General features: G+C 38.9%; 1 pseudogene; it reads left to right on the forward strand.

Annotated features, from left to right (window-relative positions):
- Window positions 1-4,755: 4,755 nt before the first annotated feature.
- Window positions 4,756-5,187, forward strand: LOC147354462 (glutaredoxin-1 pseudogene; annotated as a pseudogene).
- The last annotated feature ends 8,103 nt before the right edge of the window (window positions 5,188-13,290 follow it).

Consider the following 13,290-nt stretch of genomic DNA (forward strand, 5'->3'; position numbering starts at 1 on the left):
GAGCCATGGGGCAATTGGTCCGTAACTTACACGCTGCAGGTGCTGTCTGGGCTGAGATTTGGCCCTTGGGCAACTCGGGGTACAGAGAAGGAGCTCCTGAATATAGTGGGCAGTCTCCTCACCCTTGGGTGCCCTTGACTCTGGGCTAGTGGCCTTGGCTGGAGCCCCGGCCGAGACAGTCCTTGCCATTCCCATCCCTCGAGCAGTAGTTAGCTATCCAGAAGTTACGTTCCTGTGTCGCACTTCACTGTGCAGTTTAATCAGGACTTGTGCTTACAGCTTTGGATGTTATCCCTTCCGAGTAGCCTCTCAGCCAGGTGTGAATGGCTGAGAAACTGTCCCAAAGGAATAGTACAGAGTGTGTGTCCAGTGGCATTGACAGGGAGCTTTAAGGAACTGGTTTGGCTGCAAATTGGAAGTAAAGGGTCAGGCGAGGAGGGTAAATCCTGGAAGCTGATTCCCTTCAGTATCCTTGTGCAGGATGTTGAGAATACCTCATAAGAGGCATTTATCCAGGCTGGACACAGTCCTTTAAATGATTTTTTTTTCTAGAACATATAATCCCTTGGTTATAGATTATGGGCATCTGATCTGCATCCAAAGATAGCTTACACTGCTGAGCTTCAGACCCAAGCCTAGAATATCTTCCTAACAACTCAATTAAACTTTACAATAATATGACAAAAGCGCTATTTAAAAAGTGAGTTTTAGACAGTAGATACTGCTCTCAGCCAAACTAAAATTTAATATCTATTAAAACATAATTCCTTTCTTCTTAAATCACCCTCATCTGTCCCAAACGTAGCCAAGTTAAGATTAATTTGCTTGTAAAATGAGTCTGGTTAATTGATAACATAGGCTTGTAAAATTTGTCCAGGAAAGTGAGTGTCTTGATCACTAAAAGTTGTACAAAGTATACCCCAAGTGAAAAACACATTTCAAAAATATTTATTTATTTAATTTTGGCTGTGCTGCGTCTGCATTGCTGCTCGGACTTTCTCTATTTGCAGGCATGTTATTGTTTGCTGAAGTGCACTGGCTTCTCACTGCGCTGGCTTCTCTTTTGCAGAGCACGGGCTCTAGGGCATGTGGGCTTCAGTAGTCGTGGCTTCCAGGCTTTAGAGCACAGGCTCGGTAGTTGTGTTGCATGGGCTTAGTTGCTCCACAGCATGTGGGATCTTCCCAGATCAGGGATTGAATCCACGTCTCCTGCATTGGTAAGGGGATTCTTTACTGCTGAGCCTCCAGGAAAGCCATGAGTTAATTTTCTTGCTGACAAACTTTACAACAAATATACTTACTGACTTTGAGTAAACCTGGGTACCATAAAAACGTTGTGCTTAATAGTGATGTGTCTAAATGACATGTCTCTATTAAATTACAAGCAAACAACAAACTTTAATGCCGCATGTTAATTTAATACTAAATGTTTCTTGGGTCATATGAATCCAAAATCCGTTTAGCTTAGTTTCTGTTATATTTAGAAATGTTTAATTTGTAAGCACTTTTTTAAAAGACAGTTAAATAGAGCTCACCTACAAATTAACCTGAGCAATACATATATCCCAATAGAGATCTCATAGTTTCATTTTAAAACTTAGTCACAAAACAGGCATTGCAATGTGAAACTTACCAGCTTAGAGATATTTGAGGACTTCCCTGGTGGCCCAGTAACTAAGACTCCATGCTTCCAATGCAGTGGGCCAGGTTCCATTCCTGGACGGGAAACTAAATCCCACTTGCCACAACTAAGAGTCATTGCAGCCAAATAAGTAATAAATAAGTATTTATTTTTTAAAAATACATAAATAGCAGGTAGAATACCTAAATTTACAGACTTGAGTTTTAACAGGGTTAGACTTAAAACATAGGAGAAAAATCCCCAAGTTAAGAAGAATGTCAATTTTCAGATCCTGTGAGCAGCACTCAGACAGTAAAGTTTCTTCCTCCTTACATACCATCTACCCTGTCTCCTGCGCTAGCAACAAGATCTTTTCTGTGTCTCTAGACATCTATATCATATTTCTATGGCAGCCTGTGCTGATTGAAAACAAACAAACAAAAAAATCTAGGACACTTGTGAGGCTTACAAGCAGAGGGGGAGAGGGTGCTGGCCAGAGTAAATAGTGGGCTACAGTTTTATAATAAAAGGAGAAGTGGGGAGGGGGAGAGTGTCCTTCTCTCTCTTTTCTGCTTCCTCTTCTTGAGTTGTTGTTCAGTTGCTCAAGTTGTGTCCAACTCTTTGCGACCCCATGGACTGCAGCACACCAGGCTCCCCTGTCCTTCCCATCTCCTGGAGCTTGCTCAAACTCATGTCCATTGAGTCAGTGACGCCATCCAACCATCTCATCCTCTGCCCCCTTCTCCTCCTGCCTTCAATTGTTTCCAGCATCAGGGTCTTTCCTAATGAGTCACTTCTTTGCATCAGGTGGCCAAAATACTGAAGCTTCAGCTTCAGTCCTTCCAATGAATATTCCAGGTTGATCTGCTTTAGGATTGACTGGTTTGATCTCCTTGCCTTCCTAGGGACTCTCGAGAGTCTTCTCCAACACCATCACTCAAAAGCATCAATTCTTCAACACTCAGCCTTCTTTATGGCCCAACTCTCACATCCATACATGACTACTGGAAAAACCATAGCTTTGACTAGGTGGACCTTTGTGGGCAAAGTAATGTCTCTGCTTTTTAATATGCTGTCTAGGTTGGTCATACTTTTTCTTCCAAGGAGCAAGTGTGTTTTAATTTCATGGCTGCAGTGATTTTGGAGCCTAAGAAAATAAAGTCTCTCACTGTTTCCATTGTTTGCCCATCTATTTGCCATGAAGTGATGGGACTGGATGCCATGATCTTAGTTTTTTGAATGTTGAATTTTAAGCCAGCTTTTTAACTCTCCTCTTTCACTTCAGTTCCTCTTCACTTTCTGCCATAAGGGTGCTGTCATCTGCATATCGGAGGTTATTGATATTTCTCCCAGCAATCTTGATTCCAGCTGGTGCTTCATCCAGCCTGGCATTTTGCATGATGTACTCTGAAGCTAAGTTAAATAAGCAGAGTGACAATATATAGCCTTGACATACTTCTTTGTACTCCATTCCCAATTTGGAACCAGTCCATTGTTCCATGTTTGGTTCTGTTGCTTCTTGACCTGCATACAGGTTTCTCGGGAAGCAGATAAGGTGGTCTGGTATTCCCATCTCTTTAAGAATTTTCCAAAATTTGTTGTGATCCACACAGTAAAAGGCTTTAGTGTAGTCAGTGACACAGAAGTAGATGTTTTTCTGACATTCTCTTGTGTTTTGGATGTCGGAAATTTGATCTCTGGTTCCTCTGCCTTTTCTAAATCCAGCTTGAATGTCTGGAAGTTCTTGGTTCATGTACTGTTGAAGCCTAGCTTGGAGAATTTTGAGCACTACTTTGCTAGCATCAACACTATGAAAAGGCAAAAAGATACGACACTGAAAGATGAACTCCCCAGCTTGGTAGATGCCCAGTGTGCTACTGGAGGAAAGCAGAGAAATAGCTTCAAAAGGTGTGAAGAGGCTGAGCCAAAGAAAAATCAACGCCCAGTTTGGATGTCTCTGGTGGTGGAAGTAAAGTCCGAAGTTGTAAAGAACGTATTGTGTGTGAACCTGGAATGTTAGGTCCATGAATCAAGGTAAATTGGAAGTGGTCAAACAGGAGATGGCAAGAGTGAACATCAACTTTCTAGGAATCAGTGACCTAAAATGGACCAGAGTGGGTGAATTTAATTCAGATGACTATTATATTTACTACTGTGGGCAAGAATCCCTTAGAAGAAATGGAATCGCTATCATAGTCAACAAAAGAGTCCAAAATGCAGTACTTGGATGCAATCTCAAAAACTACAGAGAATGATCTCTGTTCATTTCCAAGGCAAACTATGCAATATCACAGTAATCCAAGTCTATGCCCCAGCCACTAATCCCAAAGAAGCTGAAGTTGAACAGTTCTATGAAGACCTACAGATTTCATAGAACTAACACCCAAAAAAAGATGTCCTTTTCATTATAGGGGACTGGAATGCAAAAGTAGGAAGTCAAGAGATACCTGGAGTAACAGGCAAATTTGGCTTTGGAGTACAGAATGAAGCAGGGGAAAGCTAACGATTTTGTTAAGAGAACACATTGGTCATTGCAAACACCTGTCAACTACAAAGTGGCATTGACCAAGAGCACTGCCAGTGACTGAACAACAAAGGCGTTTGCCGTCTGCCTCTACGGAGAGTGAACCCCATGATCCTATAGCTGTTGCCCTTCAATAGCTATGGAGTGAGGCACTTCACACTCCAGGGAATCTGGTGAGATGGGTCTTTAGACAGCTAGATTTTTTTTTTTTTTTTAATGTTTTTAGGAACAGATTTTATGGTCTCAATCATTGCATCTCCTCCTATCTACAGTAGCCCTAAATCCCTTTATAGTGACATCATATCCTCATGACTAACAAAAAACCTTTTGTAAAATAAGTGCTTCATGGTATTGAACTTCCCATTCACCAAAACCTTATATATTGACCTTCCCCACTGCCACTTTGAAGCGGTCTCTCAGAGCTATCTGAGATGCTGCCTCCCGGGCTACAGTCCTCATTTTGCCCTCATTTTGTTTGGTGTCATCCTAAAATGTTCTAAGACAGCAAAGATTTTAGAAATTATCACTGGTATTTATGCTCACCAATCTATAAAATGCTAATATAAATGTCAGTTCTTGGCAGTCAAGGTGTCCTCCCGGGGGAGGCAGCATGTCTCAAGCATTCGTGAACAGCAAGATCCAGTCTGAGAAGTTGGTCGTGTTCATCAAGCCAACCTGCCCCTACTGCAGATGGACTCAGGAGCTCCTCAGTCAACTGCCCTTCAAACAAGGGCTTTTGGAATTTGTCGATATCACAGCCAACGGCGACACCACTGAGATACAAGATTACTTGCAACAGCTCACAGGAGCCAGAACGGTACCTTGGGTCTTCATCGGTAAAGAGTGCATAGGTGGATGCACTGATCTAGTAAATATTCATGAGAGAGGGGAACTATTGACACGGATAAAGCAAATTGGAGCTCTGCAATAATTACAGAGCAGATCCAGGCTGATATCCCCCTTGAAGACTGGATGGCATTGCCAATAATGACAGCAGTTTCTGAAGGATGGACCTGGGGCAAGTTTACCCAGTTACAGCAATGGTTTACTTAAAATTCTGAAATATGTTAACCTCAATAAAAAGGGACGGGGGAGGCCAAAAACAGCTTTTTTTGACTCAGTATTAAAAATGGACCAACCTGCAAAAAAAAAAAGTCAATTCTTGGTTGCTTAAGGAAAGCACGAAGTGTGTTTTCAGTAAAGAAGGTATAAGGAATGAAATTGAATTTTGTGAAGGGAAAAGGAAGTAAGCCTGACTTACAGATGGCTTTTTAGGATGGAAGAACAAAGTAATGGGTACAGAAAGTAATCAGGTTTGTGAAAAGTGAACCATGAGAAGTGAGTTTTGTACATGGTTTAAAATAAGTGTAACATAAATTTAATTAAGTTTGCCTTTTAAATAAAGTAAAACTTATCTAGCTTTGAATTTTGCTTTTCTGTCTGTTGCAAAACTTGAATTTAGCTTTTCTGTCTGTTAAGATGACACCTTTTCTTCAGATGGTGAACTGCCTTTGATAACAGATTTAAATTTCTTTATCTCTTAAGTGATCTGTTCTGAAATCTTTTATTGTTACTTTAGCTATATGAAAAGCTATTGTTTCACAATGACCTATAATCCTATCTGGCTGAGTGTTCTAAACCTTTTTGATATTTGTTGACAAAACTTCCTAAGTTATTGTAATGAAGAACTTGATTTCTAGCTGACTTTGGGATGCTTCAGAGGGCCCCTCAAACACCCCAAAGAGAGATATTACACTAATTAGGCTCATTTTCTATACAGAATGACATGGGAAGTATTCTCAAGTGAGTAATAAGTCTCGGGTTATATTGTATGGTAAATGTTACTAATACAGATATCATAGAAACCATACGGCACTCCTAAAATTCTGATATGTTTGGGGAAAATGTTATCAGGCATTATTCTAATTACTATGTCAAAATATTGTGAGCGCACTAATCAAGTTTCACAAAAATACTTGCTCTTCAAGAAGATGTACAGATATGACTTTCAGATAAATACCACTTTCTGAACTGGGTAAGGATTCTAATGGAAAACCTGATGACTTCACAAAGCTTAACAGAAGGACTGATGAATATGCTTATAACTTTTACGGTTTGTGTCTGAAAAATTGCTGGTTAGAATATGTGCTTTCCAGGTGTAAGGAAAAAAAAAAAAACCTTCCCCTGAAACTAATTATGACAGCAATTTGGGAAAGCTATATTTTATACACAAATTGAAACATTTATCTTTTCTCTCTATCTGAACCCTTCCAGAATGCAAAAGTAGAAAGTCAAGAAACACCTGGAGTAACAGGCAAATTTGGCCTTGGAGTACAGAATGAAGCAGGGCAAAGGCTAACAGAGTTCTGCCAAGAGAACACACTGGTCATAGCAAACACCCTCTTCCAACAACACAAGAGAAGACTCTACACATGGATATCACCAGATGGTCAACACCAAAATCAGATTGATTATATCCTTTGCAGCCAAAGATGGAGAAGCTTTATAGTGTGCAAAAACAAGACTGGGAGCGGACTATGGATCAGATCATGAACTCCTTTTTGTCAAATTCGACTGAAATTGAAGAAAGCAGGGAAAACCACTAGACCATTCAGGTATGACCTAAATCAAATCTCTTATGACTATACAGTAGAAGTGACAAATAAATTTAAGGGACTAGATCTGACAGAATGCCTGATGAACTAGGGATGGGGGTTCGTGACACTGTACAGGAGACCAGAATCAAGACCATCCCCAAGAAAAAGAAATGCAAAAAAGCAAAATGGCTGTCTGCGGAAGCCTTAGAAATAGCTGTGAAAAGAAGAGAAGTGAAAAGCAAAGGAGAAAAGGAAAGATATACCCATTTGAATGCAGAGTTCCAAAGAATAGCAAGGAGAGATAAGAAAGCCTACTTCAATGATCAGTGCAAAGAAATAGAGGAAAACAATAAAATGGGAAAGACTAGAGATCTCTTCAAGAAAATTAGAGGTACCAAGGGAACATTTCATGCAAAGATGGGCTCAATAAAGGACAGAAATGGTATGGACCTAACAGAAGCAGAAGATATTAAGAAGAGGTGGCAAGAATACACAGAAGAACTGTACAAAAAAGATCTTCATGACCAAGATAATCACGATGGTGTGATCACTCACCTAGAGCCAGACATCCTGGAATGTGAAGTCAAGTGGGCCTTTGAAAGCATCACTACGAACAAAGCTAGTGCAGGTGACGGAATTCCAGTTGAGCTCTTTCAAATCCTGAAAGATGATGCTGTCAAAGTGCTGCACTCAATACGGCAGCAAATTTGGAAAACTCAGCAGTGGCCACAGGACTGGAAAAGGTCAGTTTTCATTCCAATCCCAAAGAAAGGCAATGCCAAAGAATGCTCAAACTACTGCACAATTGCACTCATCTTACATGCTAGTAAAGTAATGCTCAAAATTCTCCAAGCCAGGCTTCAGCAATATGTGAACCGTGAACTTCCTGATGTTCAAGCTGGTTTTAGAAAAGGCAGAGGAACCAGAGATGAAATTGCCAACATCCGCTGGATCATGGAAAAAGCAAGAGAGTTCCAGAAAAACATCTATTTCTGCTTTATTGACTATGCCAAAGCTTTTGACTGTGTGGATCACAATAAACTGTGGAAAATCCTGAAAAAGATGGGAATACCAGACCACCTGACCTGCCTCTTGAGAAATTTGGATGCAACAGTTAGAACTGGACATGGAACAACAGACTGGCTCCAAATAGGAAAAGGAGTACGTCAAGGCTGTATATTGTCACCCTGCTTATTTAAATTATATGCAGAGTACATCATGAGAAACACTGGGCTGGAAGAAGCACAAGTTGGAATCAAGATTGCCGGGAGATATATCAGTAACCTCAGATATGCAGAGGACACCACCCTTATGGCAGAAACTAAAGAGGAAATAAAAAGCCTCTTGATGAAGGTGAAAGAGGAGAGTGAAAAAGTTGGCTTAAAACTCAACATTCAGAAAACGAAGATCATGGCATCTGGTCCCATTATGTCATGGGAAATAGATGAGGAAACAGTGGAAACAGTGTCAGACTTTTTTTTTTTTAGGGCTCCAAAATCACTGCAGATGGTGACTGCAGCCATGAAATTAAAAGACGCTTGCTCCTTAGAAGAAAAGTTATGAACAACCTAGATAGCATATTGAACAGCAGAGACATTACTTTGCCAACAAAAGTCTGTCTAGTCAAGGCTATGGTTTCTCCAGTGGTCATGTATGGATGTTAGAGTTGGACTGTGAAGAAAGCTGAGGGCGGAAGAATTGATGCTTTTGAACTGTGGTGTTGGAGAAGACTCTTGAGAGTCCCTTTTACTGCAAGGAGAACCAGCCAGTCCATTCTGAAGGAGATCAGCCCCGGGATTTCTTTGGAAGGAATGATGCTAAAGCTCAAACTCCAGTACTTTGGCCACCTCATGCGAAGAGTTGACTCATTGGAAAAGACTCTGATGCTGGGAGGGATTGGGGGCAGGAGGAGAAGGGGACGACAGAGGATGAGATGGCTGGATGGCATCACTGACTCGATGGATGTGAGTCTGAGTGAACTCCCGGAGTTGGTGATGGACAGAGAGGCCTGGCATGCTGTGATTCATGGGGTCACAAAGACTCAGACACGACTGAGTGACTGAACTGAAAGAACTTATAGACACACAGTTAGAATTAAAACATATTGAGGAATCTTACTCTCCTTGGAACTCTCATATTTTTGTTATGAAAAAGAAATCTAACAAATGTCATCTCTTAACAGGCCTTAGAAAAGTTAATGCATCTATGAAACCCATGGGTGCACTACAACCAAGGATCCCATCACCTACTACTATTCCTCAAAATTGGCACATTATTATTACTGATTTACAAGATTGCTTTTTAAATATACCTTTACGCCCTTTAGACCGAGAGAGATTCACTTTCTCTCTTTCTTTTCCTAATCACATTGGGCCTCATAAAAGATTTCAATAGACTGTGTTACCTCAAGGTATACTTAACAGTCCTACTATTTGTCAAAATTTTGTAGCCAAGGCTTTACATCCAATGTGACAGCAATTCCTTCATGCATATATCATTAATAATATACTGTAACTACCAAAAGGGGAAGTGATATTTTTGACACTGAATGGCCATGATATTCTTTAGACTCCAGAAAAAACTGATTAAAATAAAATCTTTTTTGAAATTGCAAAACCGGTTCTTCTTACATGTGCAGTTAGGAAAAGGTTAACTTGTTAAAAAATACTTTTCTGGAGCTCCAATTATGCCTGGGAAGCAAAAACAGGCCTAAGAAAAAACCTAAAGTTAACTTTTATCATGTCCTTGGGATACACAGCCCACTCTATCTGGGACTCCAGCCGTAAACAAATTGGTGGAACTCAGGAAAAAAAAAAAAAAAAAAAATATATATATATATATCAAAAAGATATTTTAAATTTCAAGTGGAAAACTATATCTATCTTTCTAAAATTATCTATGTTTCAATGTATGTCTTTGCTTTTGGATAATATGAAATTAATGAACTCTACTTAAATTCAAGTTCATGTGAACTGAAAAATATTCAATATTAAATATAATGTTTATTTAAATATAAATATAATTGTTTACTAATCTAAGACATGTCTTAAATCATCATTATATAATACTTTTATTGAGCCTAGATTTAAGGTAAACTAAGTTTGTCAACAAAAAAGTAACTCTTTATATATATATAAAAATATACAAATGAGATGAAAACTTTTAGATAAACTAATAAAAATAATTATATTTTCAAAATGTCTATCTAAAATAATCTCTTAGGATTGGGGTAACTTAAATTCGTAAAATTGTACTAAATGAAATAATACAAGTTTATTAAATAGCTAGGTCATTTCCAAATAAAGTAAGATTTTAAAACATTAATTACTGAACACTAACTTCCTCTTACAAAAAGTTTTTCTTACAGAAAAACTAAAGAGATTTTAGACTATTAATAAGTATATAGAAAAATATATATTTATATAAAAATAAATATATATTATAATAAATATATTCACCAATCTATAAAATGCTAATATACAAGACACTTCATAGTTGCTAAAGAAAAGTAAGATGTATGCTTTTAATAAAAAGATATAAGAAATGGCTAATAAAATGATGAATACAAACATATAAAAAAGGTTTCTGACAAATGAAAGAGAATTTTATGGCAAATGGATGTAACTCATTGCTCTGAACTTTCTTCCTCGTCCTTCTTACATGTCTCAATTGATACAAATTCTTCTCTTATATAGGCCACACCTCTCCGAGGTGAAACTACATGACATGTTATAATCCACCTGTTAGCTTACTTTGCAATAATGAGAACACCTAATTCTATAAAAATAGACAATGGCCCTGCCTATATTTCTAAGCAGTTCAAACAATTTTTACATTCATTCTCTATTAAACAGATTACAGGTATTTCTTATAATCCACAAACACAAGACATAGTTAACCAAACACATTACACACTGAAACTACAAATAAAAAATTAAATAAGGGGATATACACAGGAACACTTTTATCTTCCTTATCCAGAGAAGACTTTACTAGATTCCAATGAAATATATTCTTTAAGCCTATAACTACTGTTAATATAGCTTTATTTAAATTTTTTAAACTTAACGCAAGGAGATATCTTGACACGAGCAGAAAGACATTTAGAGGAATTGAAGGACTCTTCTCTTCCTCTGCCCATTTGGTACCAAGACAGGTTGAATAAACAATAGAAATCTGGGAAATTAATCTTATAGGGAAAGGGGTATGCTTGTATTTCCCTAGATGGATCCAACGAACTCACATGGCTTTCTCTTTGGAAGATCCAACCCAAGGGGGCCCCCAGCCTTCAACATAGAAGCGAGACAACAAAAACACCAGGAGGAAGAAATTCCAATACAGGCCATGGCGGCTCTAAAGATCTCCAGAAAGCACCGCCCTCGGCGCCATCAACCTTATGATCTCCCCTCTTGGGGACAAATAAAAACCCTTACTAATCAAGCTGAAAATCTAGTTTCTCAATAGAGAATGCCTCGGAGTCCTGAAAATATTTTTTTGCCCTGCTTGCTTTGCTTGCTTGCGCCTCCCCTACTGCCCCCAACCCCCAACCCCCTCCTTCCCCCCGCCCCCCTGCTCAAGCTGAACTAATCATCACACTTACTGGGCTTACATACCCAACCCCCCTTTACTTCAGGTTGTAGAATGGACAGAGAAAGGACCAAACCTATTAACCAATGACTCCATACATATGCCTTCTCCCTGGAGCCTTAAAGGGCCATCACACCCTGAATAAGAAGGGAAACTAATTAATATCTCTCTAGGTTATGAAGTCCTTCCTTTGTGTATGGCCCAGCAAAATTATGCATAAAAGTTAGCAGACAAACTTGGGGTTTTGCCCTGCCTCCAAAAGAGGACTTTCGGACGTTGCTTAGATTATTTACTGCCCTTTCTTTGTCTGTGAACCATGTTTATACTACTGAAACTTTAGGGAAAGAACAAAGAACACTATGCAAAGGGTTTACTAATAAGAACTTTAAATATACTCTGGTTCATTGGGACAAATGTCAGGCCAAATCAGGAAAATTAATGTTTGTGGCTAATCATACAATTGTCAATTGGGGACCCCATGGTATGTGGTTATCTAACTGCTCAGATGATACTAACAGCACTATATGTGATTATGCTACTCAAGAAGCATAGGTTAGTAACACTACAATGGAACATTACCATGACAAAGTACTTCTTGAGTGGCTTGACGGTGGAATGGCACCCCCTCGTCCTTGAATCGTCCTCGAATCGTCCTCGATAAACAGATTGGGCCTGAACAATGGGACACCTGGAAAAACTTGGGACTTGGACTGGACATTTCACAGGGACCAATCTTAGTCATAGAAACTATTTCTTTCGTTATAATCAATCATATTTCATACAAGCTTGTGTTCCCCTTCCTTTTGTTCTAGCTGTAGGAAGCTTACAATTCAATAAGACTTTACGTTCTGCAACTTGAATAAATTGCAAATTTTATACTTGTCTTAACACTTCTGTTTCCTTAAGAAATGAATCCCTTTTGATTCTTTGATCTCGACATAGTCTGGTTACCAATAAATCTCCAGCGGCCCTGGGAAGAAGGCCCCATAGCTGGACTTGCTTCCCGGTTACTTATTAAACTGCTCCAGTGATCTAAACGATTCTTGGCATTTTGGGATTAATAGCTATTTGCATCACTGCTGCCGTCACTGGCATTGCTTTACAAACCTCAATTCAAACACATAATTTTATCCAAAATTGGACTAAAGATGCTCATACTATGTGGGCCACTCAGGCTCAGATAGATGAGGATATTCAAGATGAAATACAGGAACTAAAAATAGTCATCAAATGGGTTGGAGATCAATTAATAGATGTACAAAAATAGGTGATGCTAAAATGTGATTGGAATTCTACTCAATTTTGTGTTACTCCTGTTCAATTCAATAATAGTACCTACAACTGGGAACAAATCAAATTTCATTTACCAAACATACGTGATAATGCCTCTCTGAATGTACAATTATTACAAAAATAAATCTTTGAAACCTTTTCTAAAAATCTGCCCTCTTCCACTAATTTGGAAACTTTTGCTGAACAACTAGCTGATCAATTATCTGGGTTAGACCCTCTCGGATGGTTTCAAAGCATTACTCACAGTATTGGGTCTGGAACTGTAATATTGGTGATTGTCTTGACAATTATATTTGTCATTCACCATTGCATTCATGCAAAAATTGTTAAAACTAAACAAACTCAAATGGTCAGAAACCTTTTCACAAATATTATAAATAAGGGGGAATTGTCAGGGAATGTTTAACAGGAGGATTCCAATGTGCTGTTCCTCATAAATCCTCTGTTCCTTATCAGTTTCTGTTGTCAGAAACAAGTGGAACGGCACGCCGCTCCCAGGACTGAGGTCATAGGATGAGACAGGCTTGAAATGACGTCAGTAAACATTCTCCTTATGACAAAACTGCTTAGTCTCGATCCTCTTTCTTGAGATATGGATTGTCTCCTGACCTTGTGACCATTATTAATCCCTTGTTCCCTTCGTAAGGGTTGCTATATGTTTGCTTTTC

The sequence above is a fragment of the Bos grunniens genome, chromosome 18 (genome assembly GCF_055505025.1).
Source record: "Bos grunniens cultivar Pamir isolate PY7600 chromosome 18, Bosgru_T2T1.0, whole genome shotgun sequence".
In the NCBI taxonomy this organism is placed as follows: domain Eukaryota; kingdom Metazoa; phylum Chordata; class Mammalia; order Artiodactyla; family Bovidae; genus Bos; species Bos grunniens.